Source organism: Pseudophryne corroboree, unplaced genomic scaffold (genome assembly GCF_028390025.1).
Source record: "Pseudophryne corroboree isolate aPseCor3 unplaced genomic scaffold, aPseCor3.hap2 scaffold_179, whole genome shotgun sequence".
Classification (NCBI taxonomy): Eukaryota; Metazoa; Chordata; class Amphibia; order Anura; family Myobatrachidae; genus Pseudophryne; species Pseudophryne corroboree.
Genome location: NW_026968428.1, coordinates 358640 through 381527, shown reverse-complemented (window position 1 = coordinate 381527; position 22888 = coordinate 358640). Strand labels below are relative to the sequence as shown.

Below are 22888 nucleotides of genomic sequence, written 5' to 3'. Positions count from 1 at the left end.
CTCTGCAACCCACTGCTAAATTGTGCTTCCCAGCTGTTTTTTATAAAATCACTTAATCAAATCTAACTCTGATTACATCAGAGAAGGCCTGGTACCCTACACCATAAGAGGGGGTTTGAAATTTTGACTTGACTACTTAAAGATCACCAAAATCTTATCACAAGGTCAATTACGTCCCTGGGTGGGATTGAACCACCAACCTTTTGGTTAGCAGCCAAACACACTAACTGATTGCGCCACAGAGACACTTTGCAAAAGTGCATACTGACAAAGGCTAATAAGCATTCATCTAGAACGTTTATTAGAAAAACTTTAAAAAGTCAATAATCTGGAGAGTTTTTGTAAGATGTTTCTTAAATCAACCAACGAAGAAACACATTGGTACTTTCCCATGATGAGTGAGTGCTTCGGGATCTCTTGCACTTACATGTGCAGCAGAGTACAGCAATGGAAGCATGCTGGGCCCATAACCCAGAGGTAGGCAGATTGAAACTATCCTTTGCTATATGCATTTTTTTTAATTAAAGTAATCCAAAACTGGGATTGATATTTTAGCTCTTTTAATTTTACTTAAAGTACAATAACTTTTACCATTTTAATTTGTTTTAATAGTATATTGACAGTACTGTTTTCTTTCAAAAATCCACTTAATTTTCTTTACCCTATTATTAAAGTGGTAATTGGGAGAAAAATGCAAAGGTACAAGACAGCTTTTCCTTGCCAATATCTCTCTTTTGCAAAGAGCTGTGCATTGGAAAATTCAGGGCTATGCCGTGTAGATGATGGCCTAACAGGAGGCTTTAAAATTTTCTTTCTAGTGTCCTTCGTTTGGGAGAAAAATGCAAAGGTACAAGACAGCTTTTCCTTGCCAATATCTCTCTTTTGCAAAGAGCTACGCATTGGAAAATTCAGGGCTATACCGTGTAGATGAAGCACTAACAGGAGGCTTTAAAATTTTCATTCTAGTGTCCTTCGTTTGGGAAAAAAATGCAAAGGTACAAGACAGCTTTTCCTTGCCAATATCTCTCTTTTGCAAAGAGCTGCGCATTGGAAAATTCAGGGCTATGCCGTGTAGATGATGGCCTAACAGGAGGCTTTAAAATTTTCTTTCTAGTGTCCTTCGTTTGGGAGAAAAATGCAAAGGTACAAGACAGCTTTTCCTTGCCAATATCTCTCTTTTGCAAAGAGCTACGCATTGGAAAATTCAGGGCTATGCCGTGTAGATGAAGCCCTAACAGGAGGCTTTAAAATTTTCATTCTAGTTTCCTTCGTTTGGGAGAAAAATGCAAAGGTACAAGACAGCTTTTCCTTGCCAATATCTCTCTTTTGCAAAGAGCTGCGCATTGGAAAATTCAGGACTATGCCGTGTAGATGATGGCCTAACAGGAGGCTTTAAAATTTTCTTTCTAGTGTCCTTCGTTTGGGAGAAAAATGCAAAGGTACAAGACAGCTTTTCCTTGCCAATATCTCTCTTTTGCAAAGAGCTGCGCATTGGAAAATTCAGGACTATGCCGTGTAGATGATGGCCTTACAGGAGGCTTTAAAATTTTCTTTCTAGTGTCCTTCGTTTGGGAGAAAAATGCAAAGGTACAAGACAGCTTTTCCTTGCCAATATCTCTCTTTTGCAAAGAGCTGCGCATTGGAAAATTCAGGGCTATGCCGTGTAGATGATGGCCTAACAGGAGGCTTTAAAATTTTCTTTCTAGTGTCCTTCGTTTGGGAGAAAAATGCAAAGGTACAAGACAGCTTTTCCTTGCCAATATCTCTCTTTTGCAAAGAGCTGCGCATTGGAAAATTCAGGGCTATGCCGTGTAGATGATGGCCTAACAGGAGGCTTTAAAATTTTCATTCTAGTGTCCTTCGTTTGGGAGAAAAATGCAAAGGTACAAGACAGCTTTTCCTTGCCAATATCTCTCTTTTGCAAAGAGCTACGCATTGGAAAATTCAGGGCTATGCCGTGTAGATGATGGCCTAACAGGGGGCTTTAAAATTTTCTTTCTAGTGTCCTTCGTTTGGGAGAAAAATGCAAAGGTACAAGACAGCTTTTCCTTGCCAATATCTCTCTTTTGCAAAGAGCTGCGCATTGGAAAATTCAGGGCTATGACGTGTAGATGATGGCCTAACAGGAGGCTTTAAAATTTTCATTCTAGTGTCCTTCGTTTGGGAGAAAATTGCAAAGGTACAAGACAGCTTTTCCTTGCCAATATCTCTCTTTTGCAAAGAGCTGCGCATTGGAAAATTCAGGGCTATGCCGTGTAGATGATGGCCTAACAGGAGGCTTTAAAATTTTCATTCTAGTGTCCTTCGTTTGGGAGAAAAATGCAAAGGTACAAGACAGCTTTTCCTTGCCAATATCTCTCTTTTGCAAAGAGCTGCGCATTGGAAAATTCAGGGCTATGACGTGTAGATGATGGCCTAACAGGAGGCTTTAAAATTTTCATTCTAGTGTCCTTCGTTTGGGAGAAAATTGCAAAGGTACAAGACAGCTTTTCCTTGCCAATATCTCTCTTTTGCAAAGAGCTACGCATTGGAAAATTCAGGGCTATACCGTGTAGATGAAGCACTAACAGGAGGCTTTAAAATTTTCATTCTAGTGTCCTTCGTTTGGTAAAATAATGCAAAGGTACAAGACAGCTTTTCCTTGCCAATATCTCTCTTTTGCAAAGAGCTGCGCATTGGAAAATTCAGGGCTATGCCGTGTAGATGATGGCCTAACAGGAGGCTTTAAAATTTTCTTTCTAGTGTCCTTCGTTTGGGAGAAAAATGCAATGGTACAAGACAGCTTTTCCTTGCCAATATCTCTCTTTTGCAAAGAGCTGCGCATTGGAAAATTCAGGGCTATGCCGTGTAGATGATGGCCTAACAGGAGGCTTTAAAATTTTCTTTCTAGTGTCCTTCGTTTGGGAGAAAAATGCAAAGGTACAAGACAGCTTTTCCTTGCCAATATCTCTCTTTTGCAAAGAGCTGCGCATTGGAAAATTCAGGGCTATGCCGTGTAGATGATGGCCTAACAGGAGGCTTTAAAATTTTCTTTCTAGTGTCCTTCGTTTGGGAGAAAAATGCAAAGGTACAAGACAGCTTTCCTTGCCAATATCTCTCTTTTGCAAAGAGCTACGCATTGGAAAATTCAGGGCTATGCCGTGTAGATGATGGCCTAACAGAAGGCTTTAAAATTTTCTTTCTAGTGTCCTTCGTTTGGGAGAAAAATGCAAAGGTACAAGACAGCTTTTCCTTGCCAATATCTCTCTTTTGCAAAGAGCTGCGCATTGGAAAATTCAGGGCTATGCCGTGTAGATGATGGCCTAACAGGAGGCTTTAAAATTTTCATTCTAGTGTCCTTCGTTTGGGAGAAAAATGCAAAGGTACAAGACAGCTTTTCCTTGCCAATATCTCTCTTTTGCAAAGAGCTGCGCATTGGAAAATTCAGGGCTATGTCGTGCAGATGATGGCCTAACAGGAGGCTTTAAAATTTTAATTCTAGTGTCCTTCGTTTGGGAGAAAAATGCAAAGGTACAAGACAGCTTTTCCTTGCCAATATCTCTCTTTTGCAAAGAGCTGCGCATTGGAAAATTCATGGCTATGCCGTGTAGATGATGGTCTAACAGGAGGCTTTAAAATTTTCTTTCTAGTGTCCTTCGTTTGGGAGAAAAATGCAATGGTACAAGACAGCTTTACCTTGCCAATATCTCTCTTTTGCAAAGAGCTGCGCATTGGAAAATTCAGGGCTATGTCGTGTAGATGATGGCCTAACAGGAGGCTTTAAAATTTTCTTTCTAGTGTCCTTCGTTTGGGAGAAAAATGCAAAGGTGCAAGACAGCTTTTCCTTGCCAATATCTCTCTTTTGCAAAGAGCTACGCATTGGAAAATTCAGGGCTATGTCGTGTAGATGATGGCCTAACAGGAGGCTTTAAAATTTTAATTCTAGTGTCCTTCGTTTGGGAGAAAAATGCAAAGGTACAAGACAGCTTTTCCTTGCCAATATCTCTCTTTTGCAAAGAGCTGCGCATTGGAAAATTCAGGGCTATGTCGTGTAGATGATGGCCTAACAGGAGGCTTTAAAATTTTATTTCTAGTGACCTTCGTTTGGGAGAAAATGCAAAGGTACAAGACAGCTTTTCCTTGCCAATATCTCTCTTTTGCAAAGAGCTACGCATTGGAAAATTCAGGGCTATGTCGTTTAGATGATGGCCTAACAGGAGGCTTTAAAATTTTCTTTCTAGTGTCCTTCGTTTGGGAGAAAAATGCAAAGGTACAAGACAGCTTTTCCTTGCCAATATCTCTCTTTTGCAAAGAGCTGCGCATTGGAAAATGGCCTAACAGGAGGCTTTAAAATTTTAATTCTAGTGTCCTTCGTTTGGGAGAAAAATGCAAAGGTACAAGACAGCTTTTCCTTGCCAATATCTCTCTTTTGCAAAGAGCTGCGCATTGGAAAATTCAGGGCTATGTCGTGTAGATGATGGCCTAACAGGAGGCTTTAAAATTTTCTTTCTAGTGACCTTCGTTTGGGAGAAAAATGCAAAGGTACAAGACAGATTTTCCTTGCCAATATCTCTCTTTTGCAAAGAGCTGCGCATTGGAAAATTCAGGGCTATGTCGTGTAGATGATGGCCTAACAGGAGGCTTTAAAATTTTCTTTCTAGTGTCCTTCGTTTGGGAGAAAAATGCAATGGTACAAGACAGCTTTACCTTGCCAATATCTCTCTTTTGCAAAGAGCTGCGCATTGGAAAATTCAGGGCTATGTCGTGTAGATGATGGCCTAACAGGAGGCTTTAAAATTTTAATTCTAGTGTCCTTCGTTTGGGAGAAAAATGCAAAGGTGCAAGACAGCTTTTCCTTGCCAATATCTCTCTTTTGCAAAGAGCTACGCATTGGAAAATTCAGGGCTATGTCGTGTAGATGATGGCCTAACAGGAGGCTTTAAAATTTTCATTCTAGTGACCTTCGTTTGGGAGAAAAATGCAAAGGTACAAGACAGCTTGTCCTTGCCAATATCTCTCTTTTGCAAAGAGCTGCGCATTGGAAAATTCAGGGCTATGTCGTGTAGATGATGGCCTAACAGGAGGCTTTAAAATTTTAATTCTAGTGTCCTTCGTTTGGGAGAAAAATGCAAAGGTACAAGACAGCTTTTCCTTGCCAATATCTCTCTTTTGCAAAGAGCTGCGCATTGGAAAATTCAGGGCTATGTCGTGCAGATGATGGCCTAACAGGAGGCTTTAAAATTTTAATTCTAGTGTCCTTCGTTTGGGAGAAAAATGCAAAGGTACAAGACAGCTTTTCCTTGCCAATATCTCTCTTTTGCAAAGAGCTGCGCATTGGAAAATTCATGGCTATGCCGTGTAGATGATGGTCTAACAGGAGGCTTTAAAATTTTCTTTCTAGTGTCCTTCGTTTGGGAGAAAAATGCAATGGTACAAGACAGCTTTACCTTGCCAATATCTCTCTTTTGCAAAGAGCTGCGCATTGGAAAATTCAGGGCTATGTCGTGTAGATGATGGCCTAACAGGAGGCTTTAAAATTTTCTTTCTAGTGTCCTTCGTTTGGGAGAAAAATGCAAAGGTGCAAGACAGCTTTTCCTTGCCAATATCTCTCTTTTGCAAAGAGCTACGCATTGGAAAATTCAGGGCTATGTCGTGTAGATGATGGCCTAACAGGAGGCTTTAAAATTTTAATTCTAGTGTCCTTCGTTTGGGAGAAAAATGCAAAGGTACAAGACAGCTTTTCCTTGCCAATATCTCTCTTTTGCAAAGAGCTGCGCATTGGAAAATTCAGGGCTATGTCGTGTAGATGATGGCCTAACAGGAGGCTTTAAAATTTTATTTCTAGTGACCTTCGTTTGGGAGAAAATGCAAAGGTACAAGACAGCTTTTCCTTGCCAATATCTCTCTTTTGCAAAGAGCTACGCATTGGAAAATTCAGGGCTATGTCGTTTAGATGATGGCCTAACAGGAGGCTTTAAAATTTTCTTTCTAGTGTCCTTCGTTTGGGAGAAAAATGCAAAGGTACAAGACAGCTTTTCCTTGCCAATATCTCTCTTTTGCAAAGAGCTGCGCATTGGAAAATGGCCTAACAGGAGGCTTTAAAATTTTAATTCTAGTGTCCTTCGTTTGGGAGAAAAATGCAAAGGTACAAGACAGCTTTTCCTTGCCAATATCTCTCTTTTGCAAAGAGCTGCGCATTGGAAAATTCAGGGCTATGTCGTGTAGATGATGGCCTAACAGGAGGCTTTAAAATTTTCTTTCTAGTGACCTTCGTTTGGGAGAAAAATGCAAAGGTACAAGACAGATTTTCCTTGCCAATATCTCTCTTTTGCAAAGAGCTGCGCATTGGAAAATTCAGGGCTATGTCGTGTAGATGATGGCCTAACAGGAGGCTTTAAAATTTTCTTTCTAGTGTCCTTCGTTTGGGAGAAAAATGCAATGGTACAAGACAGCTTTACCTTGCCAATATCTCTCTTTTGCAAAGAGCTGCGCATTGGAAAATTCAGGGCTATGTCGTGTAGATGATGGCCTAACAGGAGGCTTTAAAATTTTAATTCTAGTGTCCTTCGTTTGGGAGAAAAATGCAAAGGTGCAAGACAGCTTTTCCTTGCCAATATCTCTCTTTTGCAAAGAGCTACGCATTGGAAAATTCAGGGCTATGTCGTGTAGATGATGGCCTAACAGGAGGCTTTAAAATTTTCATTCTAGTGACCTTCGTTTGGGAGAAAAATGCAAAGGTACAAGACAGCTTGTCCTTGCCAATATCTCTCTTTTGCAAAGAGCTGCGCATTGGAAAATTCAGGGCTATGTCGTGTAGATGATGGCCTAACAGGAGGCTTTAAAATTTTAATTCTAGTGTCCTTCGTTTGGGAGAAAAATGCAAAGGTACAAGACAGCTTTTCCTTGCCAATATCTCTCTTTTGCAAAGAGCTGCGCATTGGAAAATTCATGGCTATGCCGTGTAGATGATGGTCTAAACAGGAGGCTTTAAAATTTTCTTTCTAGTGACCTTCGTTTGGGAGAAAAATGCAAAGGTACAAGACAGCTTGTCCTTGCCAATATCTCTCTTTTGCAAAGAGCTGCGCATTGGAAAATTCAGGGCTATGTCGTGTAGATGATGGCCTAACAGGAGGCTTTAAAATTTTCTTTCTAGTGTCCTTCGTTTGGGAGAAAAATGCAAAGGTGCAAGACAGCTTTTCCTTGCCAATATCTCTCTTTTGCAAAGAGCTACGCATTGGAAAATTCAGGGCTATGTCGTGTAGATGATGGCCTAACAGGAGGCTTTAAAATTTACTTTCTAGTGTCCTTCGTTTGGGAGAAAAATGCAAAGGTACAAGACAGCTTTTCCTTGCCAATATCTCTCTTTTGCAAAGAGCTGCGCATTGGAAAATGGCCTAACAGGAGGGCTTTAAAATTTTAATTCTAGTGTCCTTCGTTTGGGAGAAAAATGCAAAGGTACAAGACAGCTTTTCCTTGCCAATATCTCTCTTTTGCAAAGAGCTGCGCATTGGAAAATTCAGGGCTATGTCGTGTAGATGATGGCCTAACAGGAGGCTTTAAAATTTTCTTTCTAGTGACCTTCGTTTGGGAGAAAAATGCAAAGGTACAAGACAGATTTTCCTTGCCAATATCTCTCTTTTGCAAAGAGCTGCGCATTGGAAAATTCAGGGCTATGTCGTGTAGATGATGGCCTAACAGGAGGCTTTAAAATTTTCTTTCTAGTGTCCTTCGTTTGGGAGAAAAATGCAAAGGTACAAGACAGCTTTCCTTGCCAATATCTCTCTTTTGCAAAGAGCTACGCATTGGAAAATTCAGGGCTATGCCGTGTAGATGATGGCCTAACAGGAGGCTTTAAAATTTTCTTTCTAGTGTCCTTCGTTTGGGAGAAAAATGCAAAGGTACAAGACAGCTTTTCCTTGCCAATATCTCTCTTTTGCAAAGAGCTGCGCATTGGAAAATTCAGGGCTATGCCGTGTAGATGATGGCCTAACAGGAGGCTTTAAAATTTTCATTCTAGTGTCCTTCGTTTGGGAGAAAAATGCAAAGGTACAAGACAGCTTTTCCTTGCCAATATCTCTCTTTTGCAAAGAGCTGCGCATTGGAAAATTCAGGGCTATGTCGTGCAGATGATGGCCTAACAGGAGGCTTTAAAATTTTAATTCTAGTGTCCTTCGTTTGGGAGAAAAATGCAAAGGTACAAGACAGCTTTTCCTTGCCAATATCTCTCTTTTGCAAAGAGCTGCGCATTGGAAAATTCATGGCTATGCCGTGTAGATGATGGTCTAACAGGAGGCTTTAAAATTTTCTTTCTAGTGTCCTTCGTTTGGGAGAAAAATGCAATGGTACAAGACAGCTTTACCTTGCCAATATCTCTCTTTTGCAAAGAGCTGCGCATTGGAAAATTCAGGGCTATGTCGTGTAGATGATGGCCTAACAGGAGGCTTTAAAATTTTCTTTCTAGTGTCCTTCGTTTGGGAGAAAAATGCAAAGGTGCAAGACAGCTTTTCCTTGCCAATATCTCTCTTTTGCAAAGAGCTACGCATTGGAAAATTCAGGGCTATGTCGTGTAGATGATGGCCTAACAGGAGGCTTTAAAATTTTAATTCTAGTGTCCTTCGTTTAGGAGAAAAATGCAAAGGTACAAGACAGCTTTTCCTTGCCAATATCTCTCTTTTGCAAAGAGCTGCGCATTGGAAAATTCAGGGCTATGTCGTGTAGATGATGGCCTAACAGGAGGCTTTAAAATTTTATTTCTAGTGACCTTCGTTTGGGAGAAAATGCAAAGGTACAAGACAGCTTGTCCTTGCCAATATCTCTCTTTTGCAAAGAGCTACGCATTGGAAAATTCAGGGCTATGTCGTTTAGATGATGGCCTAACAGGAGACTTTAAAATTTTCTTTCTAGTGTCCTTCGTTTGGGAGAAAAATGCAAAGGTACAAGACAGCTTTTCCTTGCCAATATCTCTCTTTTGCAAAGAGCTGCGCATTGGAAAATGGCCTAACAGGAGGCTTTAAAATTTTAATTCTAGTGTCCTTCGTTTGGGAGAAAAATGCAAAGGTACAAGACAGCTTTTCCTTGCCAATATCTCTCTTTTGCAAAGAGCTGCGCATTGGAAAATTCAGGGCTATGTCGTGTAGATGATGGCCTAACAGGAGGCTTTAAAATTTTCTTTCTAGTGACCTTCGTTTGGGAGAAAAATGCAAAGGTACAAGACAGATTTTCCTTGCCAATATCTCTCTTTTGCAAAGAGCTGCGCATTGGAAAATTCAGGGCTATGTCGTGTAGATGATGGCCTAACAGGAGGCTTTAAAATTTTCTTTCTAGTGTCCTTCGTTTGGGAGAAAAATGCAAAGGTACAAGACAGCTTTACCTTGCCAATATCTCTCTTTTGCAAAGAGCTGCGCATTGGAAAATTCAGGGCTATGTCGTGTAGATGATGGCCTAACAGGAGGCTTTAAAATTTTAATTCTAGTGTCCTTCATTTGGGAGAAAAATGCAAAGGTGCAAGACAGCTTTTCCTTGCCAATATCTCTCTTTTGCAAAGAGCTACGCATTGGAAAATTCAGGGCTATGTCGTGTAGATGATGGCCTAACAGGAGGCTTTAAAATTTTCTTTCTAGTGACCTTCGTTTGGGAGAAAAATGCAAAGGTACAAGACAGCTTGTCCTTGCCAATATCTCTCTTTTGCAAAGAGCTGCGCATTGGAAAATTCAGGGCTATGTCGTGTAGATGATGGCCTAACAGGAGGCTTTAAAATTTTCTTTCTAGTGTCCTTCGTTTGGGAGAAAAATGCAAAGGTGCAAGACAGCTTTTCCTTGCCAATATCTCTCTTTTGCAAAGAGCTACGCATTGGAAAATTCAGGGCTATGTCGTGTAGATGATGGCCTAACAGGAGGCTTTAAAATTTTAATTCTAGTGTCCTTCGTTTGGGAGAAAAATGCAAAGGTACAAGACAGCTTTTCCTTGCCAATATCTCTCTTTTGCAAAGAGCTGCGCATTGGAAAATTCAGGGCTATGTCGTGTAGATGATGGCCTAACAGGAGGCTTTAAAATTTTATTTCTAGTGACCTTCGTTTGGGAGAAAATGCAAAGGTACAAGACAGCTTTTCCTTGCCAATATCTCTCTTTTGCAAAGAGCTACGCATTGGAAAATTCAGGGCTATGTCGTGTAGATGATGGCCTAACAGGAGGCTTTAAAATTTTCTTTCTAGTGTCCTTCGTTTGGGAGAAAAATGCAAAGGTACAAGACAGCTTTTCCTTGCCAATATCTCTCTTTTGCAAAGAGCTGCGCATTGGAAAATGGCCTAACAGGAGGCTTTAAAATTTTAATTCTAGTGTCCTTCGTTTGGGAGAAAAATGCAAAGGTACAAGACAGCTTTTCCTTGCCAATATCTCTCTTTTGCAAAGAGCTGCGCATTGGAAAATTCAGGGCTATGTCGTGTAGATGATGGCCTAACAGGAGGCTTTAAAATTTTCTTTCTAGTGACCTTCGTTTGGGAGAAAAATGCAAAGGTACAAGACAGATTTTCCTTGCCAATATCTCTCTTTTGCAAAGAGCTGCGCATTGGAAAATTCAGGGCTATGTCGTGTAGATGATGGCCTAACAGGAGGCTTTAAAATTTTCTTTCTAGTGTCCTTCGTTTGGGAGAAAAATGCAATGGTACAAGACAGCTTTACCTTGCCAATATCTCTCTTTTGCAAAGAGCTGCGCATTGGAAAATTCAGGGCTATGTCGTGTAGATGATGGCCTAACAGGAGGCTTTAAAATTTTAATTCTAGTGTCCTTCGTTTGGGAGAAAAATGCAAAGGTGCAAGACAGCTTTTCCTTGCCAATATCTCTCTTTTGCAAAGAGCTACGCATTGGAAAATTCAGGGCTATGTCGTGTAGATGATGGCCTAACAGGAGGCTTTAAAATTTTCTTTCTAGTGACCTTCGTTTGGGAGAAAAATGCAAAGGTACAAGACAGCTTGTCCTTGCCAATATCTCTCTTTTGCAAAGAGCTGCGCATTGGAAAATTCAGGGCTATGTCGTGTAGATGATGGCCTAACAGGAGGCTTTAAAATTTTAATTCTAGTGTCCTTCGTTTGGGAGAAAAATGCAAAGGTACAAGACAGCTTTTCCTTGCCAATATCTCTCTTTTGCAAAGAGCTGCGCATTGGAAAATTCATGGCTATGCCGTGTAGATGATGGTCTAAACAGGAGGCTTTAAAATTTTCTTTCTAGTGTCCTTCGTTTGGGAGAAAAATGCAAAGGTACAAGACAGCTTTTCCTTGCCAATATCTCTCTTTTGCAAAGAGCTGCGCATTGGAAAATTCAGGGCTATGTCGTGTAGATGATGGCCTAACAGGAGGCTTTAAAATTTTCTTTCTAGTGACCTTCGTTTGGGAGAAAATGCAAAGGTACAAGACAGCTTTTCCTTGCCAATATCTCTCTTTTGCAAAGAGCTGCGCATTGGAAAATTCAGGGCTATGTCGTGTAGATGATGGCCTAACAGGAGGCTTTAAAATTTACTTTCTAGTGTCCTTCGTTTGGGAGAAAAATGCAAAGGTACAAGACAGCTTTTCCTTGCCAATATCTCTCTTTTGCAAAGAGCTGCGCATTGGAAAATGGCCTAACAGGAGGGCTTTAAAATTTTAATTCTAGTGTCCTTCGTTTGGGAGAAAAATGCAAAGGTACAAGACAGCTTTTCCTTGCCAATATCTCTCTTTTGCAAAGAGCTGCGCATTGGAAAATTCAGGGCTATGTCGTGTAGATGATGGCCTAACAGGAGGCTTTAAAATTTTCTTTCTAGTGACCTTCGTTTGGGAGAAAAATGCAAAGGTACAAGACAGATTTTCCTTGCCAATATCTCTCTTTTGCAAAGAGCTGCGCATTGGAAAATTCAGGGCTATGTCGTGTAGATGATGGCCTAACAGGAGGCTTTAAATTTTCTTTCTAGTGTCCTTCGTTTGGGAGAAAAATGCAAAGGTACAAGACAGCTTTTCCTTGCCAATATCTCTCTTTTGCAAAGAGCTACGCATTGGAAAATTCAGGGCTATGTCGTGTAGATGATGGCCTAACAGGAGGCTTTAAAATTTTCTTTCTAGTGACCTTCGTTTGGGAGAAAAATGCAAAGGTACAAGACAGCTTTTCCTTGCCAATATCTCTCTTTTGCAAAGAGCTGCGCATTGGAAAATTCAGGGCTATGTCGTGTAGATGATGGCCTAACAGGAGGCTTTAAAATTTTAATTCTAGTGTCCTTCGTTTGGGAGAAAAATGCAAAGGTACAAGACAGCTTTTCCTTGCCAATATCTCTCTTTTGCAAAGAGCTGCGCATTGGAAAATTCAGGGCTATGTCGTGTAGATGATGGCCTAACAGGAGGCTTTAAAATTTTCTTTCTAGTGACCTTCGTTTGGGAGAAAAATGCAAAGGTACAAGACAGATTTTCCTTGCCAATATCTCTCTTTTGCAAAGAGCTGCGCATTGGAAAATTCAGGGCTATGTCGTGTAGATGATGGCCTAACAGGAGGCTTTAAAATTTTCTTTCTAGTGTCCTTCGTTTGGGAGAAAAATGCAAAGGTACAAGACAGCTTTTCCTTGCCAATATCTCTCTTTTGCAAAGAGCTACGCATTGGAAAATTCAGGGCTATGTCGTGTAGATGATGGCCTAACAGGAGGCTTTAAAATTTTCTTTCTAGTGACCTTCGTTTGGGAGAAAAATGCAAAGGTACAAGACAGCTTTTCCTTGCCAATATCTCTCTTTTGCAAAGAGCTGCGCATTGGAAAATTCAGGGCTATGTCGTGTAGATGATGGCCTAACAGGAGGCTTTAAAATTTTAATTCTAGTGTCCTTCGTTTGGGAGAAAAATGCAAAGGTACAAGACAGCTTTTCCTTGCCAATATCTCTCTTTTGCAAAGAGCTACGCATTGGAAAATTCAGGGCTATGCCGTGTAGATGAAGCACTAACAGGAGGCTTTAAAATTTTCATTCTAGTGTCCTTCGTTTGGGAGAAAAATGCAAAGGTACAAGACAGCTTTTCCTTGCCAATATCTCTCTTTTGCAAAGAGCTGCGCATTGGAAAATTCAGGGCTATGTCGTGTAGATGATGGCCTAACAGGAGGCTTTAAAATTTTCTTTCTAGTGACCTTCGTTTGGGAGAAAAATGCAAAGGTACAAGACAGATTTTCCTTGCCAATATCTCTCTTTTGCAAAGAGCTGCGCATTGGAAAATTCAGGGCTATGTCGTGTAGATGATGGCCTAACAGGAGGCTTTAAAATTTTCTTTCTAGTGTCCTTCGTTTGGGAGAAAAATGCAAAGGTACAAGACAGCTTTTCCTTGCCAATATCTCTCTTTTGCAAAGAGCTACGCATTGGAAAATTCAGGGCTATGTCGTGTAGATGATGGCCTAACAGGAGGCTTTAAAATTTTCTTTCTAGTGACCTTCGTTTGGGAGAAAAATGCAAAGGTACAAGACAGCTTTTCCTTGCCAATATCTCTCTTTTGCAAAGAGCTGCGCATTGGAAAATTCAGGGCTATGTCGTGTAGATGATGGCCTAACAGGAGGCTTTAAAATTTTAATTCTAGTGTCCTTCGTTTGGGAGAAAAATGCAAAGGTACAAGACAGCTTTTCCTTGCCAATATCTCTCTTTTGCAAAGAGCTACGCATTGGAAAATTCAGGGCTATGCCGTGTAGATGAAGCACTAACAGGAGGCTTTAAAATTTTCATTCTAGTGTCCTTCGTTTGGGAGAAAAATGCAAAGGTACAAGACAGCTTTTCCTTGCCAATATCTCTCTTTTGCAAAGAGCTGCGCATTGGAAAATTCAGGGCTATGTCGTGTAGATGATGGCCTAACAGGAGGCTTTAAAATTTTCTTTCTAGTGACCTTCGTTTGGGAGAAAAATGCAAAGGTACAAGACAGCTTTTCCTTGCCAATATCTCTCTTTTGCAAAGAGCTACGCATTGGAAAATTCAGGGCTATGTCGTGCAGATGATGGCCTAACAGGAGGCTTTAAAATTTTCTTTCTAGTGACCTTCGTTTGGGAGAAAAATGCAAAGGTACAAGACAGCTTTTCCTTGCCAATATCTCTCTTTTGCAAAGAGCTGCGCATTGGAAAATTCAGGGCTATGTCGTGTAGATGATGGCCTAACAGGAGGCTTTAAAATTTTAATTCTAGTGTCCTTCGTTTGGGAGAAAAATGCAAAGGTACAAGACAGCTTTTCCTTGCCAATATCTCTCTTTTGCAAAGAGCTGCGCATTGGAAAATTCAGGGCTATGTCGTGTAGATGATGGCCTAACAGGAGGCTTTAAAATTTTCTTTCTAGTGACCTTCGTTTGGGAGAAAAATGCAAAGGTACAAGACAGATTTTCCTTGCCAATATCTCTCTTTTGCAAAGAGCTGCGCATTGGAAAATTCAGGGCTATGTCGTGTAGATGATGGCCTAACAGGAGGCTTTAAAATTTTCTTTCTAGTGTCCTTCGTTTGGGAGAAAAATGCAAAGGTACAAGACAGCTTTTCCTTGCCAATATCTCTCTTTTGCAAAGAGCTACGCATTGGAAAATTCAGGGCTATGTCGTGTAGATGATGGCCTAACAGGAGGCTTTAAAATTTTCTTTCTAGTGACCTTCGTTTGGGAGAAAAATGCAAAGGTACAAGACAGCTTTTCCTTGCCAATATCTCTCTTTTGCAAAGAGCTGCGCATTGGAAAATTCAGGGCTATGTCGTGTAGATGATGGCCTAACAGGAGGCTTTAAAATTTTAATTCTAGTGTCCTTCGTTTGGGAGAAAAATGCAAAGGTACAAGACAGCTTTTCCTTGCCAATATCTCTCTTTTGCAAAGAGCTACGCATTGGAAAATTCAGGGCTATGCCGTGTAGATGAAGCACTAACAGGAGGCTTTAAAATTTTCATTCTAGTGTCCTTCGTTTGGGAGAAAAATGCAAAGGTACAAGACAGCTTTTCCTTGCCAATATCTCTCTTTTGCAAAGAGCTGCGCATTGGAAAATTCAGGGCTATGTCGTGTAGATGATGGCCTAACAGGAGGCTTTAAAATTTTCTTTCTAGTGACCTTCGTTTGGGAGAAAAATGCAAAGGTACAAGACAGATTTTCCTTGCCAATATCTCTCTTTTGCAAAGAGCTGCGCATTGGAAAATTCAGGGCTATGTCGTGTAGATGATGGCCTAACAGGAGGCTTTAAAATTTTCTTTCTAGTGTCCTTCGTTTGGGAGAAAAATGCAAAGGTACAAGACAGCTTTTCCTTGCCAATATCTCTCTTTTGCAAAGAGCTACGCATTGGAAAATTCAGGGCTATGTCGTGTAGATGATGGCCTAACAGGAGGCTTTAAAATTTTCTTTCTAGTGACCTTCGTTTGGGAGAAAAATGCAAAGGTACAAGACAGCTTTTCCTTGCCAATATCTCTCTTTTGCAAAGAGCTGCGCATTGGAAAATTCAGGGCTATGTCGTGTAGATGATGGCCTAACAGGAGGCTTTAAAATTTTAATTCTAGTGTCCTTCGTTTGGGAGAAAAATGCAAAGGTACAAGACAGCTTTTCCTTGCCAATATCTCTCTTTTGCAAAGAGCTACGCATTGGAAAATTCAGGGCTATGCCGTGTAGATGAAGCACTAACAGGAGGCTTTAAAATTTTCATTCTAGTGTCCTTCGTTTGGGAGAAAAATGCAAAGGTACAAGACAGCTTTTCCTTGCCAATATCTCTCTTTTGCAAAGAGCTGCGCATTGGAAAATTCAGGGCTATGTCGTGTAGATGATGGCCTAACAGGAGGCTTTAAAATTTTCTTTCTAGTGACCTTCGTTTGGGAGAAAAATGCAAAGGTACAAGACAGCTTTTCCTTGCCAATATCTCTCTTTTGCAAAGAGCTACGCATTGGAAAATTCAGGGCTATGTCGTGCAGATGATGGCCTAACAGGAGGCTTTAAAATTTTCTTTCTAGTGACCTTCGTTTGGGAGAAAAATGCAAAGGTACAAGACAGCTTTTCCTTGCCAATATCTCTCTTTTGCAAAGAGCTACGCATTGGAAAATTCATGGCTATGCCGTGTAGATGATGGTCTAACAGGAGGCTTTAAAATTTTCTTTCTAGTGTCCTTCGTTTGGGAGAAAAATGCAATGGTACAAGACAGCTTTTCCTTGCCAATATCTCTCTTTTGCAAAGAGCTGCGCATTGGAAAATTCAGGGCTATGTCGTGTAGATGATGGCCTAACAGGAGGCTTTAAAATTTTAATTCTAGTGTCCTTCGTTTGGGAGAAAAATGCTAAGGTACAAGACAGCTTTTCCTTGCCAATATCTCTCTTTTGCAAAGAGCTGCGCATTGGAAAATTCAGGGCTATGTCGTGTAGATGATGGCCTAACAGGAGGCTTTAAAATTTTCTTTCTAGTGACCTTCGTTTGGGAGAAAAATGCAAAGGTACAAGACAGCTTTTCCTTGCCAATATCTCTCTTTTGCAAAGAGCTACGCATTGGAAAATTCAGGGCTATGTCGTGCAGATGATGGCCTAACAGGAGGCTTTAAAATTTTCTTTCTAGTGACCTTCGTTTGGGAGAAAAATGCAAAGGTACAAGACAGCTTTTCCTTGCCAATATCTCTCTTTTGCAAAGAGCTACGCATTGGAAAATTCATGGCTATGCCGTGTAGATGATGGTCTAACAGGAGGCTTTAAAATTTTCTTTCTAGTGTCCTTCGTTTGGGAGAAAAATGCAATGGTACAAGACAGCTTTTCCTTGCCAATATCTCTCTTTTGCAAAGAGCTGCGCATTGGAAAATTCAGGGCTATGTCGTGTAGATGATGGCCTAACAGGAGGCTTTAAAATTTTAATTCTAGTGTCCTTCGTTTGGGAGAAAAATGCAAAGGTACAAGACAGCTTTTCCTTGCCAATATCTCTCTTTTGCAAAGAGCTACGCATTGGAAAATTCAGGGCTATGCCGTGTAGATGAAGCACTAACAGGAGGCTTTAAAATTTTCATTCTAGTGTCCTTCGTTTGGGAGAAAAATGCAAAGGTACAAGACAGCTTTTCCTTGCCAATATCTCTCTTTTGCAAAGAGCTGCCCATTGGAAAATTCAGGGCTATGTCGTGTAGATGATGGCCTAACAGGAGGCTTTAAAATTTTCTTTCTAGTGTCCTTCGTTTGGGAGAAAAATGCAAAGGTACAAGACAGCTTTTCCTTGCCAATATCTCTCTTTTGCAAAGAGCTACGCATTGGAAAATTCAGGGCTATGTCGTGTAGATGATGGCCTAACAGGAGGCTTTAAAATATTCTTTCTAGTGACCTTCGTTTGGGAGAAAAATGCAAAGGTACAAGAGAGCTTTTCCTTGCCAATATCTCTCTTTTGCAAAGAGCTGCGCATTGGAAAATTCAGGGCTATGTCGTGTAGATGATGGCCTAACAGGAGGCTTTAAAATTTTAATTCTAGTGTCCTTCGCTTGGGAGAAAAATGCAAAGGTGCAAGACAGCTTTTCCTTGCCAATATCTCTCTTTTGCAAAGAGCTGCGCATTGGAAAATTCATGGCTATGCCGTTTAGATGATGGTCTAAACAGGAGGTTTTAAAATTTTCTTTCTAGTGTCCTTCGTTTGGGAGAAAAATGCAAAGGTACAAGACAGCTTTTCCTTGCCAATATCTCTCTTTTGCAAAGAGCTGCGCATTGGAAAATTCAGGGCTATGTCGTGTAGATGATGGCCTAACAGGAGGCTTTAAAATTTTAATTCTATTGTCCTTCGTTTGGGAGAAAAATGCAAAGGTACAAGATAGCTTTTCCTTGACAATATCTCTCTTTTGCAAAAAGCTGCGCATTGGAAAATTCATGGCTATGCCGTGTAGATGATGGTCTAACAGGAGGCTTTAAAATTTTCTTTCTAGTGTCCTTCGTTTGGGAGAAAAATGCAAAGGTACAAGACAGCTTGTCCTTGCCAATATCTCTCTTTTGCAAAGAGCTACGCATTGGAAAATTCAGGGCTATGTCATGTAGATGATGGCCTAACAGGAGGCTTTAAAATTTTAATTCTAGTGTCCTTCGTTTGGGAGAAAAATGCAAAGGTACAAGACAGCTTTTCCTTGCCAATATCTCTCTTTTGCAAAGAGCTGCGCATTGGAAAATTCAGGGCTATGTCGTGTAGATGATGGCCTAACAGGAGGCTTTAAAATTTTAATTCTAGTGTCCTTCGTTTGGGAGAAAAATGCAAAGGTACAAGACAGCTTTTCCTTGCCAATATCTCTCTTTTGCAAAGAGCTGCGCATTGGAAAATTCAGGGCTATGTCGTGTAGATGATGGCCTAACAGGAGGCTTTAAAATTTTCTTTCTAGTGTCCTTCGTTTGGGAGAAAAATGCAATGGTACAAGACAGCTTTACCTTGCCAATATCTCTCTTTTGCAAAGAGCTGCGCATTGGAAAATTCAGGGCTATGTCGTGTAGATGATGGCCTAACAGGAGGCTTTAAAATTTTAATTCTAGTGTCCTTCGTTTGGGAGAAAAATGCAAAGGTGCAAGACAGCTTTTCCTTGCCAATATCTCTCTTTTGCAAAGAGCTACGCATTGGAAAATTCAGGGCTATGTCGTGTAGATGATGGCCTAACAGGAGGCTTTAAAATTTTCTTTCTAGTGACCTTCGTTTGGGAGAAAAATGCAAAGGTACAAGACAGCTTGTCCTTGCCAATATCTCTCTTTTGCAAAGAGCTGCGCATTGGAAAATACAGGGCTATGTCGTGTAGATGATGGCCTAACAGGAGGCTTTAAAATTTTAATTCTAGTGTCCTTCGTTTGGGAGAAAAATGCAAAGGTACAAGACAGCTTTTCCTTGCCAATATCTCTCTTTTGCAAAGAGCTGCGCATTGGAAAATTCAGGGCTATGTCGTGTAGATGATGGCCTAACAGGAGGCTTTAAAATTTTCTTTCTAGTGTCCTTCGTTTGGGAGAAAAATGCAAAGGTACAAGACAGCTTTTCCTTGCCAATATCTCTCTTTTGCAAAGAGCTACGCATTGGAAAATTCAGGGCTATGTCGTGTAGATGATGGCCTAACAGGAGGCTTTAAAATTTTAATTCTAGTGTCCTTCGTTTGGGAGAAAAATGCAAAGGTGCAAGACAGCTTTTCCTTGCCAATATCTCTCTTTTGCAAAGAGCTACGCATTGGAAAATTCAGGGCTATGTCGTGTAGATGATGGCCTAACAGGAGGCTTTAAAATTTTCTTTCTAGTGACCTTCGTTTGGGAGAAAAATGCAAAGGTACAAGACAGCTTGTCCTTGCCAATATCTCTCTTTTGCAAAGAGCTGCGCATTGGAAAATTCAGGGCTATGTCGTGTAGATGATGGCCTAACAGGAGGCTTTAAAATTTTAATTCTAGTGTCCTTCGTTTGGGAGAAAAATGCAAAGGTACAAGACAGCTTTTCCTTGCCAATATCTCTCTTTTGCAAAGAGCTGCGCATTGGAAAATTCATGGCTATGCCGTGTAGATGATGGTCTAAACAGGAGGCTTTAAAATTTTCTTTCTAGTGTCCTTCGTTTGGGAGAAAAATGCAAAGGTACAAGACAGCTTTTCCTTGCCAATATCTCTCTTTTGCAAAGAGCTGCGCATTGGAAAATTCAGGGCTATGTCGTGTAGATGATGGCCTAACAGGAGGCTTTAAAATTTTCTTTCTAGTGACCTTCGTTTGGGAGAAAATGCAAAGGTACAAGACAGCTTTTCCTTGCCAATATCTCTCTTTTGCAAAGAGCTGCGCATTGGAAAATTCAGGGCTATGTCGTGTAGATGATGGCCTAACAGGAGGCTTTAAAATTTACTTTCTAGTGTCCTTCGTTTGGGAGAAAAATGCAAAGGTACAAGACAGCTTTTCCTTGCCAATATCTCTCTTTTGCAAAGAGCTGCGCATTGGAAAATGGCCTAACAGGAGGGCTTTAAAATTTTAATTCTAGTGTCCTTCGTTTGGGAGAAAAATGCAAAGGTACAAGACAGCTTGTCCTTGCCAATATCTCTCTTTTGCAAAGAGCTACGCATTGGAAAATTCAGGGCTATGTCATGTAGATGATGGCCTAACAGGAGGCTTTAAAATTTTAATTCTAGTGTCCTTCGTTTGGGAGAAAAATGCAAAGGTACAAGACAGCTTTTCCTTGCCAATATCTCTCTTTTGCAAAGAGCTGCGCATTGGAAAATTCAGGGCTATGTCGTGTAGATGATGGCCTAACAGGAGGCTTTAAAATTTTCTTTCTAGTGTCCTTCGTTTGGGAGAAAAATGCAAAGGTACAAGACAGCTTTTCCTTGCCAATATCTCTCTTTTGCAAAGAGCTGCGCATTGGAAAATGGCCTAACAGGAGGCTTTAAAATTTTAATTCTAGTGTCCTTCGTTTGGGAGAAAAATGCAAAGGTACAAGACAGCTTTTCCTTGCCAATATCTCTCTTTTGCAAAGAGCTGCGCATTGGAAAATTCAGGGCTATGTCGTGTAGATGATGGCCTAACAGGAGGCTTTAAAATTTTCTTTCTAGTGACCTTCGTTTGGGAGAAAAATGCAAAGGTACAAGACAGATTTTCCTTGCCAATATCTCTCTTTTGCAAAGAGCTGCGCATTGGAAAATTCAGGGCTATGTCGTGTAGATGATGGCCTAACAGGAGGCTTTAAAATTTTCTTTCTAGTGTCCTTCGTTTGGGAGAAAAATGCAATGGTACAAGACAGCTTTACCTTGCCAATATCTCTCTTTTGCAAAGAGCTGCGCATTGGAAAATTCAGGGCTATGTCGTGTAGATGATGGCCTAACAGGAGGCTTTAAAATTTTAATTCTAGTGTCCTTCGTTTGGGAGAAAAATGCAAAGGTGCAAGACAGCTTTTCCTTGCCAATATCTCTCTTTTGCAAAGAGCTACGCATTGGAAAATTCAGGGCTATGTCGTGTAGATGATGGCCTAACAGGAGGCTTTAAAATTTTCTTTCTAGTGACCTTCGTTTGGGAGAAAAATGCAAAGGTACAAGACAGCTTGTCCTTGCCAATATCTCTCTTTTGCAAAGAGCTGCGCATTGGAAAATTCAGGGCTATGTCGTGTAGATGATGGCCTAACAGGAGGCTTTAAAATTTTAATTCTAGTGTCCTTCGTTTGGGAGAAAAATGCAAAGGTACAAGACAGCTTTTCCTTGCCAATATCTCTCTTTTGCAAAGAGCTGCGCATTGGAAAATTCATGGCTATGCCGTGTAGATGATGGTCTAAACAGGAGGCTTTAAAATTTTCTTTCTAGTGTCCTTCGTTTGGGAGAAAAATGCAAAGGTACAAGACAGCTTTTCCTTGCCAATATCTCTCTTTTGCAAAGAGCTGCGCATTGGAAAATTCAGGGCTATGTCGTGTAGATGATGGCCTAACAGGAGGCTTTAAAATTTTCTTTCTAGTGACCTTCGTTTGGGAGAAAATGCAAAGGTACAAGACAGCTTTTCCTTGCCAATATCTCTCTTTTGCAAAGAGCTGCGCATTGGAAAATTCAGGGCTATGTCGTGTAGATGATGGCCTAACAGGAGGCTTTAAAATTTACTTTCTAGTGTCCTTCGTTTGGGAGAAAAATGCAAAGGTACAAGACAGCTTTTCCTTGCCAATATCTCTCTTTTGCAAAGAGCTGCGCATTGGAAAATGGCCTAACAGGAGGGCTTTAAAATTTTAATTCTAGTGTCCTTCGTTTGGGAGAAAAATGCAAAGGTACAAGACAGCTTTTCCTTGCCAATATCTCTCTTTTGCAAAGAGCTGCGCATTGGAAAATTCAGGGCTATGTCGTGTAGATGATGGCCTAACAGGAGGCTTTAAAATTTTCTTTCTAGTGACCTTCGTTTGGGAGAAAAATGCAAAGGTACAAGACAGATTTTCCTTGCCAATATCTCTCTTTTGCAAAGAGCTGCGCATTGGAAAATTCAGGGCTATGTCGTGTAGATGATGGCCTAACAGGAGGCTTTAAATTTTCTTTCTAGTGTCCTTCGTTTGGGAGAAAAATGCAAAGGTACAAGACAGCTTTTCCTTGCCAATATCTCTCTTTTGCAAAGAGCTACGCATTGGAAAATTCAGGGCTATGTCGTGTAGATGATGGCCTAACAGGAGGCTTTAAAATTTTCTTTCTAGTGACCTTCGTTTGGGAGAAAAATGCAAAGGTACAAGACAGCTTTTCCTTGCCAATATCTCTCTTTTGCAAAGAGCTGCGCATTGGAAAATTCAGGGCTATGTCGTGTAGATGATGGCCTAACAGGAGGCTTTAAAATTTTAATTCTAGTGTCCTTCGTTTGGGAGAAAAATGCAAAGGTACAAGACAGCTTTTCCTTGCCAATATCTCTCTTTTGCAAAGAGCTGCGCATTGGAAAATTCAGGGCTATGTCGTGTAGATGATGGCCTAACAGGAGGCTTTAAAATTTTCTTTCTAGTGACCTTCGTTTGGGAGAAAAATGCAAAGGTACAAGACAGATTTTCCTTGCCAATATCTCTCTTTTGCAAAGAGCTGCGCATTGGAAAATTCAGGGCTATGTCGTGTAGATGATGGCCTAACAGGAGGCTTTAAAATTTTCTTTCTAGTGTCCTTCGTTTGGGAGAAAAATGCAAAGGTACAAGACAGCTTTTCCTTGCCAATATCTCTCTTTTGCAAAGAGCTACGCATTGGAAAATTCAGGGCTATGTCGTGTAGATGATGGCCTAACAGGAGGCTTTAAAATTTTCTTTCTAGTGACCTTCGTTTGGGAGAAAAATGCAAAGGTACAAGACAGCTTTTCCTTGCCAATATCTCTCTTTTGCAAAGAGCTGCGCATTGGAAAATTCAGGGCTATGTCGTGTAGATGATGGCCTAACAGGAGGCTTTAAAATTTTAATTCTAGTGTCCTTCGTTTGGGAGAAAAATGCAAAGGTACAAGACAGCTTTTCCTTGCCAATATCTCTCTTTTGCAAAGAGCTACGCATTGGAAA

The 22888-nt window shown here is 40.6% G+C and overlaps 1 non-coding gene across 1 annotated transcript; it reads right to left on the bottom strand.

The window, feature by feature from the left end:
• Positions 1 to 172: 172 nt before the first annotated feature.
• Positions 173 to 246, bottom strand: TRNAS-GCU (transfer RNA serine (anticodon GCU)). Its single transcript has one exon. It is a non-coding gene; the product is annotated as a tRNA-Ser (tRNA).
• Positions 247 to 22888: the final 22642 nt, after the last annotated feature.